At 37.7% G+C, this 13,125-nt stretch overlaps 1 protein-coding gene across 3 annotated transcripts in view; it reads left to right on the forward strand.

Annotated features, from left to right (window-relative positions):
* The window catches only part of NKAIN2 (sodium/potassium transporting ATPase interacting 2), a 951,498-nt gene that overhangs the window by 790,025 nt on the left and 148,348 nt on the right, over nt 1-13,125 (forward strand). The gene's annotated exons all lie outside the window — the stretch shown is intronic.

Genomic DNA, 13,125 nt, shown 5'->3' on the forward strand with positions numbered 1-13,125 from the left:
AAGAGTTTATACAAATACAAAAATATGGAAAGAACCAAATCACAGTTGCGAACAAGAGATTTTTTCCAAGGACAAACCTACTGAAATAGGAGAATGAAGGCAGTGAATAAATCAGGAAAGGATTTGTTGGCACAATCGAGGGCCGCAAAGCATCAAACAACTTTCTGCAGATTAATTTTAGAACCTGACCTGGGTTTATGCCTAAATAGTTAAATATATCAAGATATATTGATACTTCTGAAATGGGCACATGTTTAACCTCCTAATGTAAATCTCAATTCCTCTGGACAGTATCAAAGTCATTTCAATACTGTCACTCAGGGTATAGCACCCTGATGTCTTGTCCACAATTATCAATCAAGTTGTGGTAAAAAAACAAACCCTAAGTAATCAGTTATCATGGTCTTTATTGTATTTTGCTTTATTTCTGAACGGTGCCCTTGTAAAATGGTGAATAGTTCTGTGAGTTTGTGAACAAGCAGAGTGCAAGAACTTCAGTAGCCTCAAAAGTCAAATTAAGTCTAAGACTTTTTTGCTTGTAATATTCTCTGGTATTCCCTACATGCAAAGTCAGAAATATAAGGTAAAATATTCAGGGTCTGGGAGTAACAATCCTTAAATCTTACACCCAGCTGTATAATAAGCTATTTTGTAATTATGAACTAAATGAGATAATTCCTAAGAAATTGCTTGAAAACAATAAAGGTGGTGTTATTTATTTTCTCCTTGGCTCAGTATCTTCCACTGCTTTATTGAGAATACTGTTACTTTTTTTCAGACTAACTCATGATGATGTGCAAATATGAATTAAATCTTACTAAGTTGACTCACTCCCCAGATAGGACTGTGATTCTTAAAGCCAGTGTGATACCATTTAGTGTACCAACGCACTAGCCTACACGGGGGCAAGTTTTATCCCACATCAACCATTATCATCAGTGTGCAATATCTGCTTTTCTAAGTAATGTTTGAAGCACTTGCTCACCCCCGAAGCATAATATCACTCGACCCATGAGAATACAGAGACACGTGGAATAAAAATGCCAGTATGTTTAAGATGATAGTGAGGATTATAAAATGCAGCAAATTACCAATAATTAGATTTTCTTTAGTACTACGAGATTTAAGTTGGATTGTCTGAAATTGTGCAACGAACCATGTACAATCCCATTTCTTATAATTAATTTTCTAAGTATAAAACATCTCAGAATAAATAATAAGATATCTTAAACCATAAGTTAGCTCAGAAAAATAAGCATATATACACGTATACGAAAAATAGAGTAATTTGAAAAACATGAAAACCTATTGGCCTTGAACACAGAATTACCACCTTCCTCTGTCACATATAATATCGTTGTCTTTGAGGACGTCTTGCCAGTCACGATCATTTATTCTGATAAAAAGTTTTTAAGAAATACGTCTTTGATGGCTATTTCCTTTTCACTGGAACTTCTAAACACAGCGGCGGAATAATAATAGTGGAATGTGTGAGTGTTTTCAAACAGCAGCAACGTATTCTCAAAGGAAGGATGTGAAGACGATTGGTAATGACAGCTATAATATGAGGGATAATTTATTGTTTAGCATGTTATACTTGAGTGAAAAAAGAAGAAAAATATGGGCAAACACACTTAAGCTAAATAGTGTTTACATAGTAGGAAAAAAAGCCATCTGTAATGTTCCTCCTGCACCTTTTGTGTTTACCAGTCCTATAAATAGGATTTTAAGCTCCACTGTTCTCAACCCACACATGCTTCTCAACAGCTGGGTGTATGATTCCTGGTCTTCACTCTCCGCCTGCCTATTCCTGCCTTTATGGATGGTGCCTTTTGTCCCGACCCTGTCGTTTGTTCCCCTCTGACCTTTCTTCTGACTCTCAACGGGTTGTGAGATTCCCCAAGAATCAAGACCACACCTTCTCACATGGGTGTTTCTCACTTGTAATGTCTTCCTAACTTTATTCGCAATATTTTTTACTTTCATACCTAATGGGGCAGCTACTTGTCACAGGATGATTTGGGTTAACGCCACTTGCGACTATGGCTGCAAACCCAAGGACTGGATTGCAGAGAGTCATGGCTCCAAGGATATTCTGGTTTTCTGTATCTCTTCTTTTATTCGGGAATGTCTGCCTTGCTCTCCTCTCTTTATTGATTCTTAATCTCTCTGCCTGTTAAGTGTAATCAGCTTCTTATCCCCAACTTCATAAATACAAATTGTTTCTTTTACCCCAAACTATCCTGGTGTCCTCCAGGCATTTATCTTCACTTTTCCTACCCATTTTCCAGAATTCTATTGATTTCTTTCTTTGTCACAGAATTATGAGTGGAGTCTCCCTCTCTTTTTTCTAATTTCTAAATTTTACAAATGATATTTGTGTAATTTAATACCATTTTCTTAGTTATCTATCACGGTTAGGTTGATTTAGTCCTAATATACTTTATCTGTTACAACGAAAATCAATTTTTTTAAAGATTTTATTTATTTATGCATGAGAGACACACAGAGGCAGAGACATAGGCAGAGGGAGAAGCAGGCTCCCTGCGGGGAGCCCGATGCAGGACTCGATCCCAGAACCCCAAGGTCACGACCTGGGTCAAAGGCAGATGCTCAACCACTGAACCACCCAGGTTCCCCCAAAAAATCAATTTTAAGTGAAATTATACTGTGAGGTACAAAAACTTCCCCTGTCAGTGACTCAATAGTTGTTGGTGTATTCATTATCAGCAATGTGCTTAGTTCACAAATTTAGGAAAGTCTGTGTTGCTCGCAAATCAAAAGGCTCGAAATGAGTTGCCAAAGGAAGCTGAATACTAAAAAGATGGTAAAGGGGGGACCAAAACTAAATCGGAAAATACGTTTAGCCACTCCTCTGGTGTCTTTTAGTTGTGAGACTGAGGTCTGAATTAGAACCACCTCGCCACGCGGTGCCCACATTTTTATTTTTATTTTTTTGGTTCAAACTTACACACTTCAGAGCTTCAGCGTTGCCGTGGTACTTAGTAAACAGGGTTCAGGGTGGGTGTCCTGTCCGTGCTGCTGGGAAACTCACCTGAACATTTCAGTTATAAACTAAAAGAACAAAAAAAAAAAAAAAAAAACAAAAACAAACAAACAAAAAAACAACACGTTGAAACCTCTATTTAAATATACCTGTGTGAACATTTACCTGAGATGAACCTTCACTTCTATTTTCTTTCTGTGATCTGTGATAGACTCTTAACCCCAGATGCTTCCAGATGTTAATCTGCGGAGGAGGCCCATTCTCCCAACCCGGGTGGTTTGCGGCCTGGCCTGGCTTCGCCCACACCCAGGCAGAGGCTCTGATGACAGACAGTCCCCTTGTCCATGCTGCTTCCTGAATCCAAAGAAAATGGAACTTATCAGAAGAGCTGAGCCTCCAGCACCACCTGTGCCTCTCATTTGGGCCTCCTCGTGCTATAGGGTTGGCGGGGGGGTCTCCGTCGTTCATCATTTGGCTCACTGACAGAAAGAGAAGGAGCTGTTGCACTTTTAGGTACCACTCTGCAGACTGCTATAGTGCAAAATAAACAAACAATATATTTTTAGGGCACCACCTGCAGCAAGCAGCTGTACCAAACAGAGCAGAACCACGAAGGATGTGATTTGTTCCATTTAACATGAAGCCTTGAGGTTTAGAAGAGAGGGAGGAGAAGGTTCTATGGATACAACCCACACATCCGCAATTTAAACTGAAACTGATTTTTTTTTTCTTTTTTAGATTGGAATTGAAGTATCATTATATCTCTCCTCCTTTCCCACCCCACAACCTCTGGTTGAAAACAATTCTATTATTGGGGTTATAACTGTTAACTGAGAAAATCATTTTTCTCTGCCAGTAAACTTCCTCTTCCATTCAAGGGCAATTTTCTCTCAAGCAACCTATACTTAAATGCCAACATCTGCTATATCTAAGCTGTATATAAATGGTGTCTGGCATTTACATGATGCCAATGACATGATTAGAGAAACGCATACACTTGGCTTCCATGGAATTTTCTTCTTATCTTCTAGTTTTCGTCTGTCTCAGCCCTCCTTCAGGATCTGTCTGCCTCCCGACGTGCGCCACACCAGGCCCAAAATACTCCGAAAGCTGCACTTTGGGCTCTTATTCTGATCGCCAATCGACTCCTGCATTAACCTCTACCTTCCCAGGCATTCCAGCTACATAATGCATCCTGATAAAGTCCCACCGTATCTGTGTTGTCTGCGTACCCAGAATTTTGAGGCTGATGCAAGGGATATTTTAAGTACTTGCTTTTTTTCCCCTAGATTTAAAAATCTCCTCATTCTCTTAATGGCTATTGATTCTGACCTCGCAAACCAAAGTCACCATTTCATTTTGAGTTCTTCTAGGTGAGCTGGGATAAATATAATTAAATTATGGATGACTCTGGAAGCAATCCAGGTAGTTACAAATTGAGGTCATTTTAAGTACAGAGAGGGACAGTTACCTTTAATATTAGATTGGCCACCAAGAACAATATGATGTTTGGCTGTTTCTTGAGATGGACACATTTTATAAAGAGAAACTGGTCTAAATATTTAGAGGGTGAACTCGAGTGCCACCCTTAACTTCTCTATCACTAGCTAGATTTTTAGTTTGAAGGAGAAAAGTCTATTGACCATCGTTTTGTGGCTCATTAACACTCTTTTGTGGGACTTACAGATATTGCTCTGAGATTCAGAGAGGTGAGATGAAGGAATTTCAAATCTGCAATGATGCATGCCTCTAGCTAATAGAGAAAATCAAATCCTGTGAGCCACGAAACTAAGTTTCCTACATTATTTTCACCTTGCATCATTAAGATGATGATTTTTTAAAATATTGGGCACAAAATAAATTCCTGCCAAAGGAGTCTCCAAGAGTGTTGAATGTGAGAACTGCTTCCCTCTCCTTCACCTTTCTAACATATTAACAGAAATTTTCTGGAAAAAAGCCCAGACTGGGTTTTGCTAAATTATATCCGCTTCGGAATCCTTGCCGATCAATCAAGTTTCTGCTTTATGACTTATGGGACAGTGCTTTTCACTGGATGTCACTGAAACCGGAAGAACGAAGGGAAGTATCCGTAGTTCCAAGGGACAAATGAGCACTTTTAGTCGGAGCATCTTTATGTTCCACGGAAGTAAGAGGCAGTTGGATTGATCTTTAATTAATAATTACAGTAAACCAAATATTCTTCAGGGTTCTCTGGGGAATATTAAGAGAGAGAGAATAAAAGAAAAAGAAGGTCTTTGACCATGAGGTTCAGTGAGTGTAGAATGAGGGAGAGATCGGAGTGGGGTAGGGGTAACTGCATATTGAAAAAGGCTAACAAAATGTGGGTGGCAAAGGGGAGGAGTCACCATTTCAGACAATGGAAAGTGTGGGCAAAGGGCACAGAGACAAACATTAGCTTCTTCCCTAAGCTTCAGTTTCTTCATCCACAATAGGCATAACTCATTGCACTTACAATTACAATTATTGTTGGTTTGGGTGGTAAAATAAATAAATAAATAAAATAAACCACATAACCTGAAATTTATCCTCTTAAAGTTTTAATTGTACAATACAATATCATTAACTATACGTACATGGTTGTGCAACAGGTCTCTGGAACTTTTCAGTCTTGCTTGGCTGAAACTCTAGACCTACTCAGTAGCAACTCCCAATACCCCCCTCCCTCAGCCTCTGGCAACAGGACTCTACTTTCTCCTTAAGTTTGACTGTTTTGGCTACCCATGGAACTGAAATCTTGTAGTATATATTTTTTTCTGTGGCTGGGCTTAATTCACTTGGCATCACGTTCTTAAGGATGATCCATGTTGTCACATATGACAGGATTTTCTTCTTTCTTTAAGGCTGAATAATATTCCATGTATATACCACATTTTCTTTATCTGTTCATCATTCAGTGGACATTTAGGTGGTTTCCACCTCTTGGCTGTTGTGACTATACGATGCCAAATATTTCTTTGATATTCTATTTTAAATGATTTCGGATAAATATCCAGAATAGGGATTTCTGGATCATCTGGTAGTTGTATATTTAATTTTTTGAGGAGCTTTCATTCTGTTTTTCACTATGGCTGCAAGTTTTGTGTTTGAACAATAGTGCACAAGTGTTTCTATTCTATTTATCTGTATCCTGCCCCCACTCTTATCTTTTTTATAGTAGCCATATTCACAGTTGTGAGGTGATATCTCATTCTGGTTTTGATTTACATTTCCCTGATGATAAGTGACGATCATTTTTTAAAAATATGCCTTTTAGCCTTTGTATATCTTCTTTAAAAAAATGTCTGCTCAAATCTCTTACCTGTTTTTAAAATTTGGTTTATTATCTTTTTGCCATTGAGTTGTAGATGTTCCTTACATATTCCAGAAATTAAACGCTTAGCAAATATATGGTTTGCAAATATTATCTCTCATCCTATGAGTTGCCTTTTTACCCTGTTGTTTCCTTTGCTAGGCAGAGCCTTTCATTTGATATAGTCCCACTTGTAAATTTTTGCCTTTATTGTCTGTGGTTTCAATGTCATTTCCAAGACCAATGTTATGTTTCCCTGTGTTTTCTTTCTAGGAGTTTTATGGTTTCAAGCTTAAGTTTTAATGTTTAAAATTTTAATCCATTTTGAGTTGATTTTTGTGTGGTGTAAGATAAGGGCCCAATTTTATTCTTTTGCATGTGGATATCTAGTTTTCCCAAATCCTATTTGTTGAAGAGACTATCTTTTCCCATTGTGGATTCTTGACACTCTTATTGAAGATAAGTTGACTGCATGTGCATGGGTAGATTTCTGGGCTCTCTATTTTGGTATATATTGCAGTCTTTATGCCAGTGCCATACTGTTTTGACTACTATAACTCTGTAATATGTTTTGAAGTCAGAAAGCGTGAGATCTCCAACTTTGTTCTTCTTTCTCAGGATTCTCTCACTACTGAAAGTCTTTTGTGGTTCTGTACTTTGACAACGTTTTTGTTTTGTTTTGTTTTGTTTTGTTTCTATTTCTGCCAAAAACACCATAGGAAATTTGATAGGGACTGCCTTGCTCAGTGGCCCCCACCTTCTCCAGACTTGGAATCACTTTCTTAAGTTTCTTTTCAGATAATTTGTTGGTAGTGTATAGAAATACCAATAATTTTTATAAGTTTATATTTTGTATCCTACAATTTTGCTAAATTCATTCATTAGTTATAACAGGTTTTTTTGTGGAATAGAGAATTTCCTACATATAAGAACATATGCATCTACAAATGGGGATAGTTTTACTTCTGCCTTTCTGACTTGGGTGCCTTTTATTTATTTTTCTTAGCCCTAGCTAGAATTTCTAGTACTATGTTAAGTAGACATGGTGAGAGTGGGTATCCTTGTTTTGTTCCTGATCTTTGAGGTAAAGTAAAGCTTTTGGTTTTGCACCATTGAGTATAATGTTAGCTGTGGGCTTTTCATATATGACCTTTATTATGTTGAGGTAATTTCCTTCTGTGTCTAGTTTGTTGAGTGCTTATATCATAAAGGGGTGTTGAATTATGGCAAATTGTTTTCTTCTGTATCTGTCGAGATGATTACAAATTTTTCATTCTTTGTTCTATTAATGTAGTATATCACACTGTATGGTTTTTTATGTTGAACCATCCTTGTCTCCCATTTGGTCATGGTGTATGATTCTTTTAGTGAACTTAAATTTAGATTCCTCATATTTTATTGCAGATTTTTGCATTTATGTTCAAAATGCATGTTGGGGATATCAGCTTGTAGTTTTCTTTTAGTGTCCTGTCTGGCTTTGTGGATGAGTGTTTGTTTTCTCCCCCCAAAATTGATATGTTGAAACCCTGCCTCCCAATATGATAGTATTGGAAGATGATGACTTTGGGAAGTGATTAGGTCCTAAGGGTGAAATCCTCATGAGTCAGATTAGTGCCCTCATAAAAGAGACACCGGAGAACTTTCTTACCCTCTCTGACACATGAAGACATAGGGAAGTCAGCAATCTGCAAATAAGAAGCACTCCCTCACCAGACATCAGCTCTGTTGGTGCCTTGATTTTGGGTTTGTAGCCTCCAATACTGTGAAAATAAATTTATGTTGTTTATAAGCCATCCATCTATGGTATTCTGTTATGGCAGCACGAACCAACTAAGGCAGAAATTGCTACTGTAACAAATGCCTAAAATGTGAAAATGGCTTTGGAACTGAGTAATGGGTAGAGGCTGTAAGAGTTTGAGGTACATGCTTGAAAAAACCTAAATTGTTAGCAACAGAATCTTAAAGGCCATTCTAGGAAAGCCGCAGAAAGAAAAGAGGATAGCAGTAGAAAAGGCTTCTTTTTCGAGAACAGATATGGATGGCAAAGACCTGATGAGGTCTCTGATGGAAACGGAGAATATGTTATCAGACGACGAATAAAAGGCAATCCTTATCATAAAGTGGCAACAAATTTGGCTGACGTGTTTATGTTCTAGTGCTTTGTTGAAGATAGAACTTGTGAGTGATGAAATTGGCAATTTAGCTGAGATGATTCCTAAGGAAATTTATGAAGGAGCACCTTGGTTCTTCTTGCCTACTAATAGTAAAATGCAAGAATGAAATGGCTTAAAAGTAGATTTGCTAAGCAAAATGGAATCAGGACTTAAGTATTTGGAAAAGACTCAGCTGGCCAAATTTGAAAAAATTAGAAAGTGTGCTCAAAAGAGAACACTAAGGGTGTGGTCAATTAACAGTTCGATAAAGATATGAATAGTAACTAATCAGTCATCTCAAGAGAAGCCAGTTTCTATTCTTAAAGACAAGGGAAGAGGTGCTCCCTTCAAAGGCAATTCAGAGTCCAGGGTTGCCACTTCTTCCACAGGCGCACAGCATGAGGGCTGGTAGAAACTGGGGGGATACAGAGAGGCCTCAAAGGGTGGGTGCCTTTCTGATTATGGTGGACCAGGATGCCCCTGTCTACTGCCTCAGGGATGGGACCCTTGCAGAGAACTGCAGAGCTGTAACCAGCAGAACCGTGTGGGTGGGACCACCTGAAGCCATGGGGACATAGCCTTATCCTGGGAGACCTTTGGGTATACAACCCATGCCCAGGACAGCTAGAGACACAGAACTGCCACCACAGTGGGTCCAAAGGTAGAACACTGTGCCAAAAAGGATTACTTTCAATCCTTCTGTTCTAAAGAATTTGCCTGTTTGGTTTTAGACTTACTTGGGACCATGATCCCTTTCTTCTTTTCTATTTCTCCCTTCAGAATTGGAGTGTCTATTTTTGCCTACCTCAAGTCAAGTACTTGACTTTTTAGTTTCATAGATTTATAGCTGGAGAGAAATTTGCTTCAGGATGAATTGTATCTTGAGTTTTACTCATGCCAGACATATATGATCTTTAATAAGACTTTGGACTTTAGAATTTAGAGCTTATGCTAGAATTAGTTAAAAACTTTTAGGGCTATTAGGATGGAATGAATGTATCTTGCCTATGAGAAGGACGTAAATTTGGGGAAGCCACACTGTGGACTGAATGCATCCTCCAAAATTGATACATTGAAATCTTAACTGCCAATAAGACATTATTAGGGGAGTCCATCACTGAGAGGTGATTAGATCATGAAGGTGAAGCCCTCTTAGATGAGATTAGTACTCTTATAAAAGAAATACTAGAGACCTCTCTCACCTTCTTTGTCATATGAGGATTCAGGGAGAAGTCAGCAATCTACAACCAGAAGGTGAGTTTGCACCAGACACTGAATCTTCTGGTGTATTGATCTGAGATTTCCAGCTTCCAGAACTGTGAGAAACAAGCTCTGTTGCTTATAAGCCACCCCAGTCTACAGTATTCAGTTCCAGCAGCCCAAAATGCTTAAGATACTTGGTATCAGGGGGCACCTGGGTGGCTCAATCAGTTAAGGATCTGCCTTTGGCTCAGGTCATGATTTCAAGGTCCTGGATCAAGCGCCCTCTTGGTCTCCTCCTTGCTCAGTGGGGAATCTGCTTCTCCTTCTGCCCCTCCCTCCATTCCTGCACAATCTCTCTCTCTCTCTCTCTCTCTCTCTCTCTCTCCCTCTGTGTGTGTGTGTGTGTGTGTGTCTCCCTCTCTCATAAATAAATAAAATCTTAAAAAAATACTTTGATATCAAGATAATGCTGACCTCATAAAATGAATTTGGAAGTGTTCCTTCTTCTTCACTGTTGTGAAATGTTAAAGAAAAATTGCCATCCTCTTAAAAATGTACGGTGGAAAAAAAAAAAATGTACGGTGGAATCCTGCAGTGGAAGCCATCTGGTCCTGAGCTTTTCTTTTCTGGGAATTTTTTGGTTACTGATTCAGTTGTCTTACCAGGTATAGGTCTGTTAAGATTTTCTATTTCTTCAGGGTTCAGCCAGAGTAGAATGTATGCTTCTATGAACTAATCCATTTCTTCTAGGCCATACAATTTGATGGCATATGATTTTTTATAGTACTCTCTCATAACCCTTATAACTACTGTGGCATCAGTTGTAAAGTGTCCTCTTTCAATTTCTGATTTTATTTATTTGAATGCTTTTTTTCTTCTTGATTAGTCTAGCTAAAGTTTTATCTACTTTGATTTTTTAAAAACCCAACTCGTTTGTTAGTTTTTTCTATTTTTTTTCTATTTTCTATGTTGTTTATTTCTGCTCTGATCTTAATTATTTTCTTCCTTCTGCTGTTTGTGCTTTGTTTGTTTTCCTAACTGTAAGGTATAAAGTTAGACCATTTATATGAGATCTTCCTTTTCTCTTAATGTGAGCCTTTACTTCGATAAACCTCCCTCTCAGTATTGCTTTTGCTGCATGCCATAAGTTTTGGTATGTTGTGGTTTTGTTTTCATTTGTCTCAACATAGTTTCTAATTTCTCTTTTGATTTCTTCTTCGACCCAAGAGTCAAGAGTGTTCTTTAACTTACACATATTTGTGAATTTTCCAATTTTCCTTCTGCTACTGATTTCTAATTTTATTCCATTGTTGGTGGAAATGACACTTGGTATAAATCTTCTTCAATTTGTGAAGACTTGTTCTGTGACCTAACATGTGATCTATCAGAGAATATCTATGTGCACTTGAGATGAATGAGTGTTCTGCTGCTCTTGGATAGAATGCTCTGTACATGTCTGTTAGGTCCATTTTACCTATCGTTTTGTTGAAGTTCTGTTTCCTTATAACCCATATATTGTTGAATTGATGTGTCTCTGAGGGGAAGGAGGGTCCAGGGCTTCCTATTCCATTAACTTGCTGACATCACTCCCCCACTCACTGAGTTTTGTGTGTAGGAATAAAATAAGATGATGAATGCTTTTAAAAATCTCCATTCCTTTCATAGAATAAGTATTCAGTAGAAATTAGCATTACTATTGTTCTCGTATTTATTATTTGTGAAAGGAAGCAGTCAGGGTTATTTGAGAAAAGAGTGGAAGTAGTGACCATTAGAGATTTTCCTAAATGAGGTAGGAAGTAAAAGTGTGTCAGTTGATAAAAGAATCTGAAAGTTAGATCAAATGCTTAGATGTGACTTAAATGATAAAGGAAACCACTGTAAGCATCTAGACAGATAAGGAAGCAAATGATGTCATTGTTTATTCATTACCCTGAGCCACCAAATTTTTATCATTCTCTCACCTACCTTATTTTCTTCTAGGTGATGATAATTAAAATTGCCTTCTAACATATTAAAGATTTCACCATAATACTCCAGTTGTAAAGTGACATTAGTAAATACCAAAACTTGATGGTTTTATGAATATGGAACATTAAAAAAGGATAAATCAATGACAACATTCACCATTTGTAGAATATTTTTCCTTAAAGAAAATTTATCACAGACCTTATAAGAAGTGTTGTTTCCTTCAATTTTCCAAAAGGAGAGACTAACAGATGCTATGCTGGTTTCTGGTGACTTCACCAGAGTCAAAGACAGAATCAGTGTATGTCTGAAAATAGAATTTACATTTGGTTAATGGCATTTACTTACATTTAGTTAGCATTCACAATGCAGAATGTTTACATCAGAATCAATTATTCGCATCATGATTTAGAGTCCACACAGTATACAGGCATGGTTGTCAGAGTGCCAACCGGGAGGAACCAAATTCTTGGGATTTTATTTCTTAGTGGTACTTGGCTATAAGATGACTTTCCTTGAAAGATCACACAAATTGAAGTATGTTTGTAAATACAAATACTCAACACATGCATGCAAAAAAGAAATCATCCATGCAAGTAGGCAAGGGTATTACAGGATAGCCCAGAATTTGGAATATTTCTCCTTCTTGTTTTTACCTAACACTTCCACAGGAAGAAATAAAGAGTTTTAATAGAACAAACTGCTAGAGCTCTTCAATTAATACTTTAGCTGAGACAGAACTATAAACAAACTTTAAGGAATATAATAAGATATGTCATCTAACTTTGCTTAGAAAATATTAACAAAATAGAATGATGAGGAAAGGAAACTAAGAAATAGGTATATTTAAAATAAACTGTTGGGCTACCTGGGTGGCTTCGTCAGTTAAATCTGATACTTGATTTCAGTGTGGGTCATGATCTCATGCTTCCTAAGATCTAGCAGGGTAGGACACTGTGCTCAGCAGGGAATCTGCTTGGGATTCCCGCCCTCTACCCCTCCCCCCACTTGCATACCTTCTCTTGATAAAATAAATGAATCTTAAAAAAAAAATAAAAGAAACTGGCATTTCATACTTTACTTTTTGAAGATTTTTATTTATTCATGAGAGAGACCCAGAGAGAGGCAGAAGCAGGCTCCCTGCGAGGAGGCTGATGCAGGACTGGATCCCAGGACCCCAGGATGCCCTGAGCTGAAGGCAGATGCTCAACCACTGAGCCACCCAGGTGTGCCCATTTCATACTTCGTAAAAACAGAAAGTAAGGCAAAATATACAGCTAGATAACAATATAAGACAAACAATTCCAGTTAATCTCATTCTAAACACTATTTTAAAGCATCAAAAATTTAGATCAGATAATAGAGATCACTTAATGTTATTTCTTTGTTTTATAGATCAGAACACTGAGTCATACAGCTGGGTGGTTCCAGGGTTGGGACTACAGCCACAAGGCACACTCCCTCAGTTCTTATTTTGAAATTCCAAG

Source organism: Canis lupus, chromosome 1 (genome assembly GCF_048164855.1).
Source record: "Canis lupus baileyi chromosome 1, mCanLup2.hap1, whole genome shotgun sequence".
NCBI lineage: Eukaryota > Metazoa > Chordata > Mammalia > Carnivora > Canidae > Canis > Canis lupus.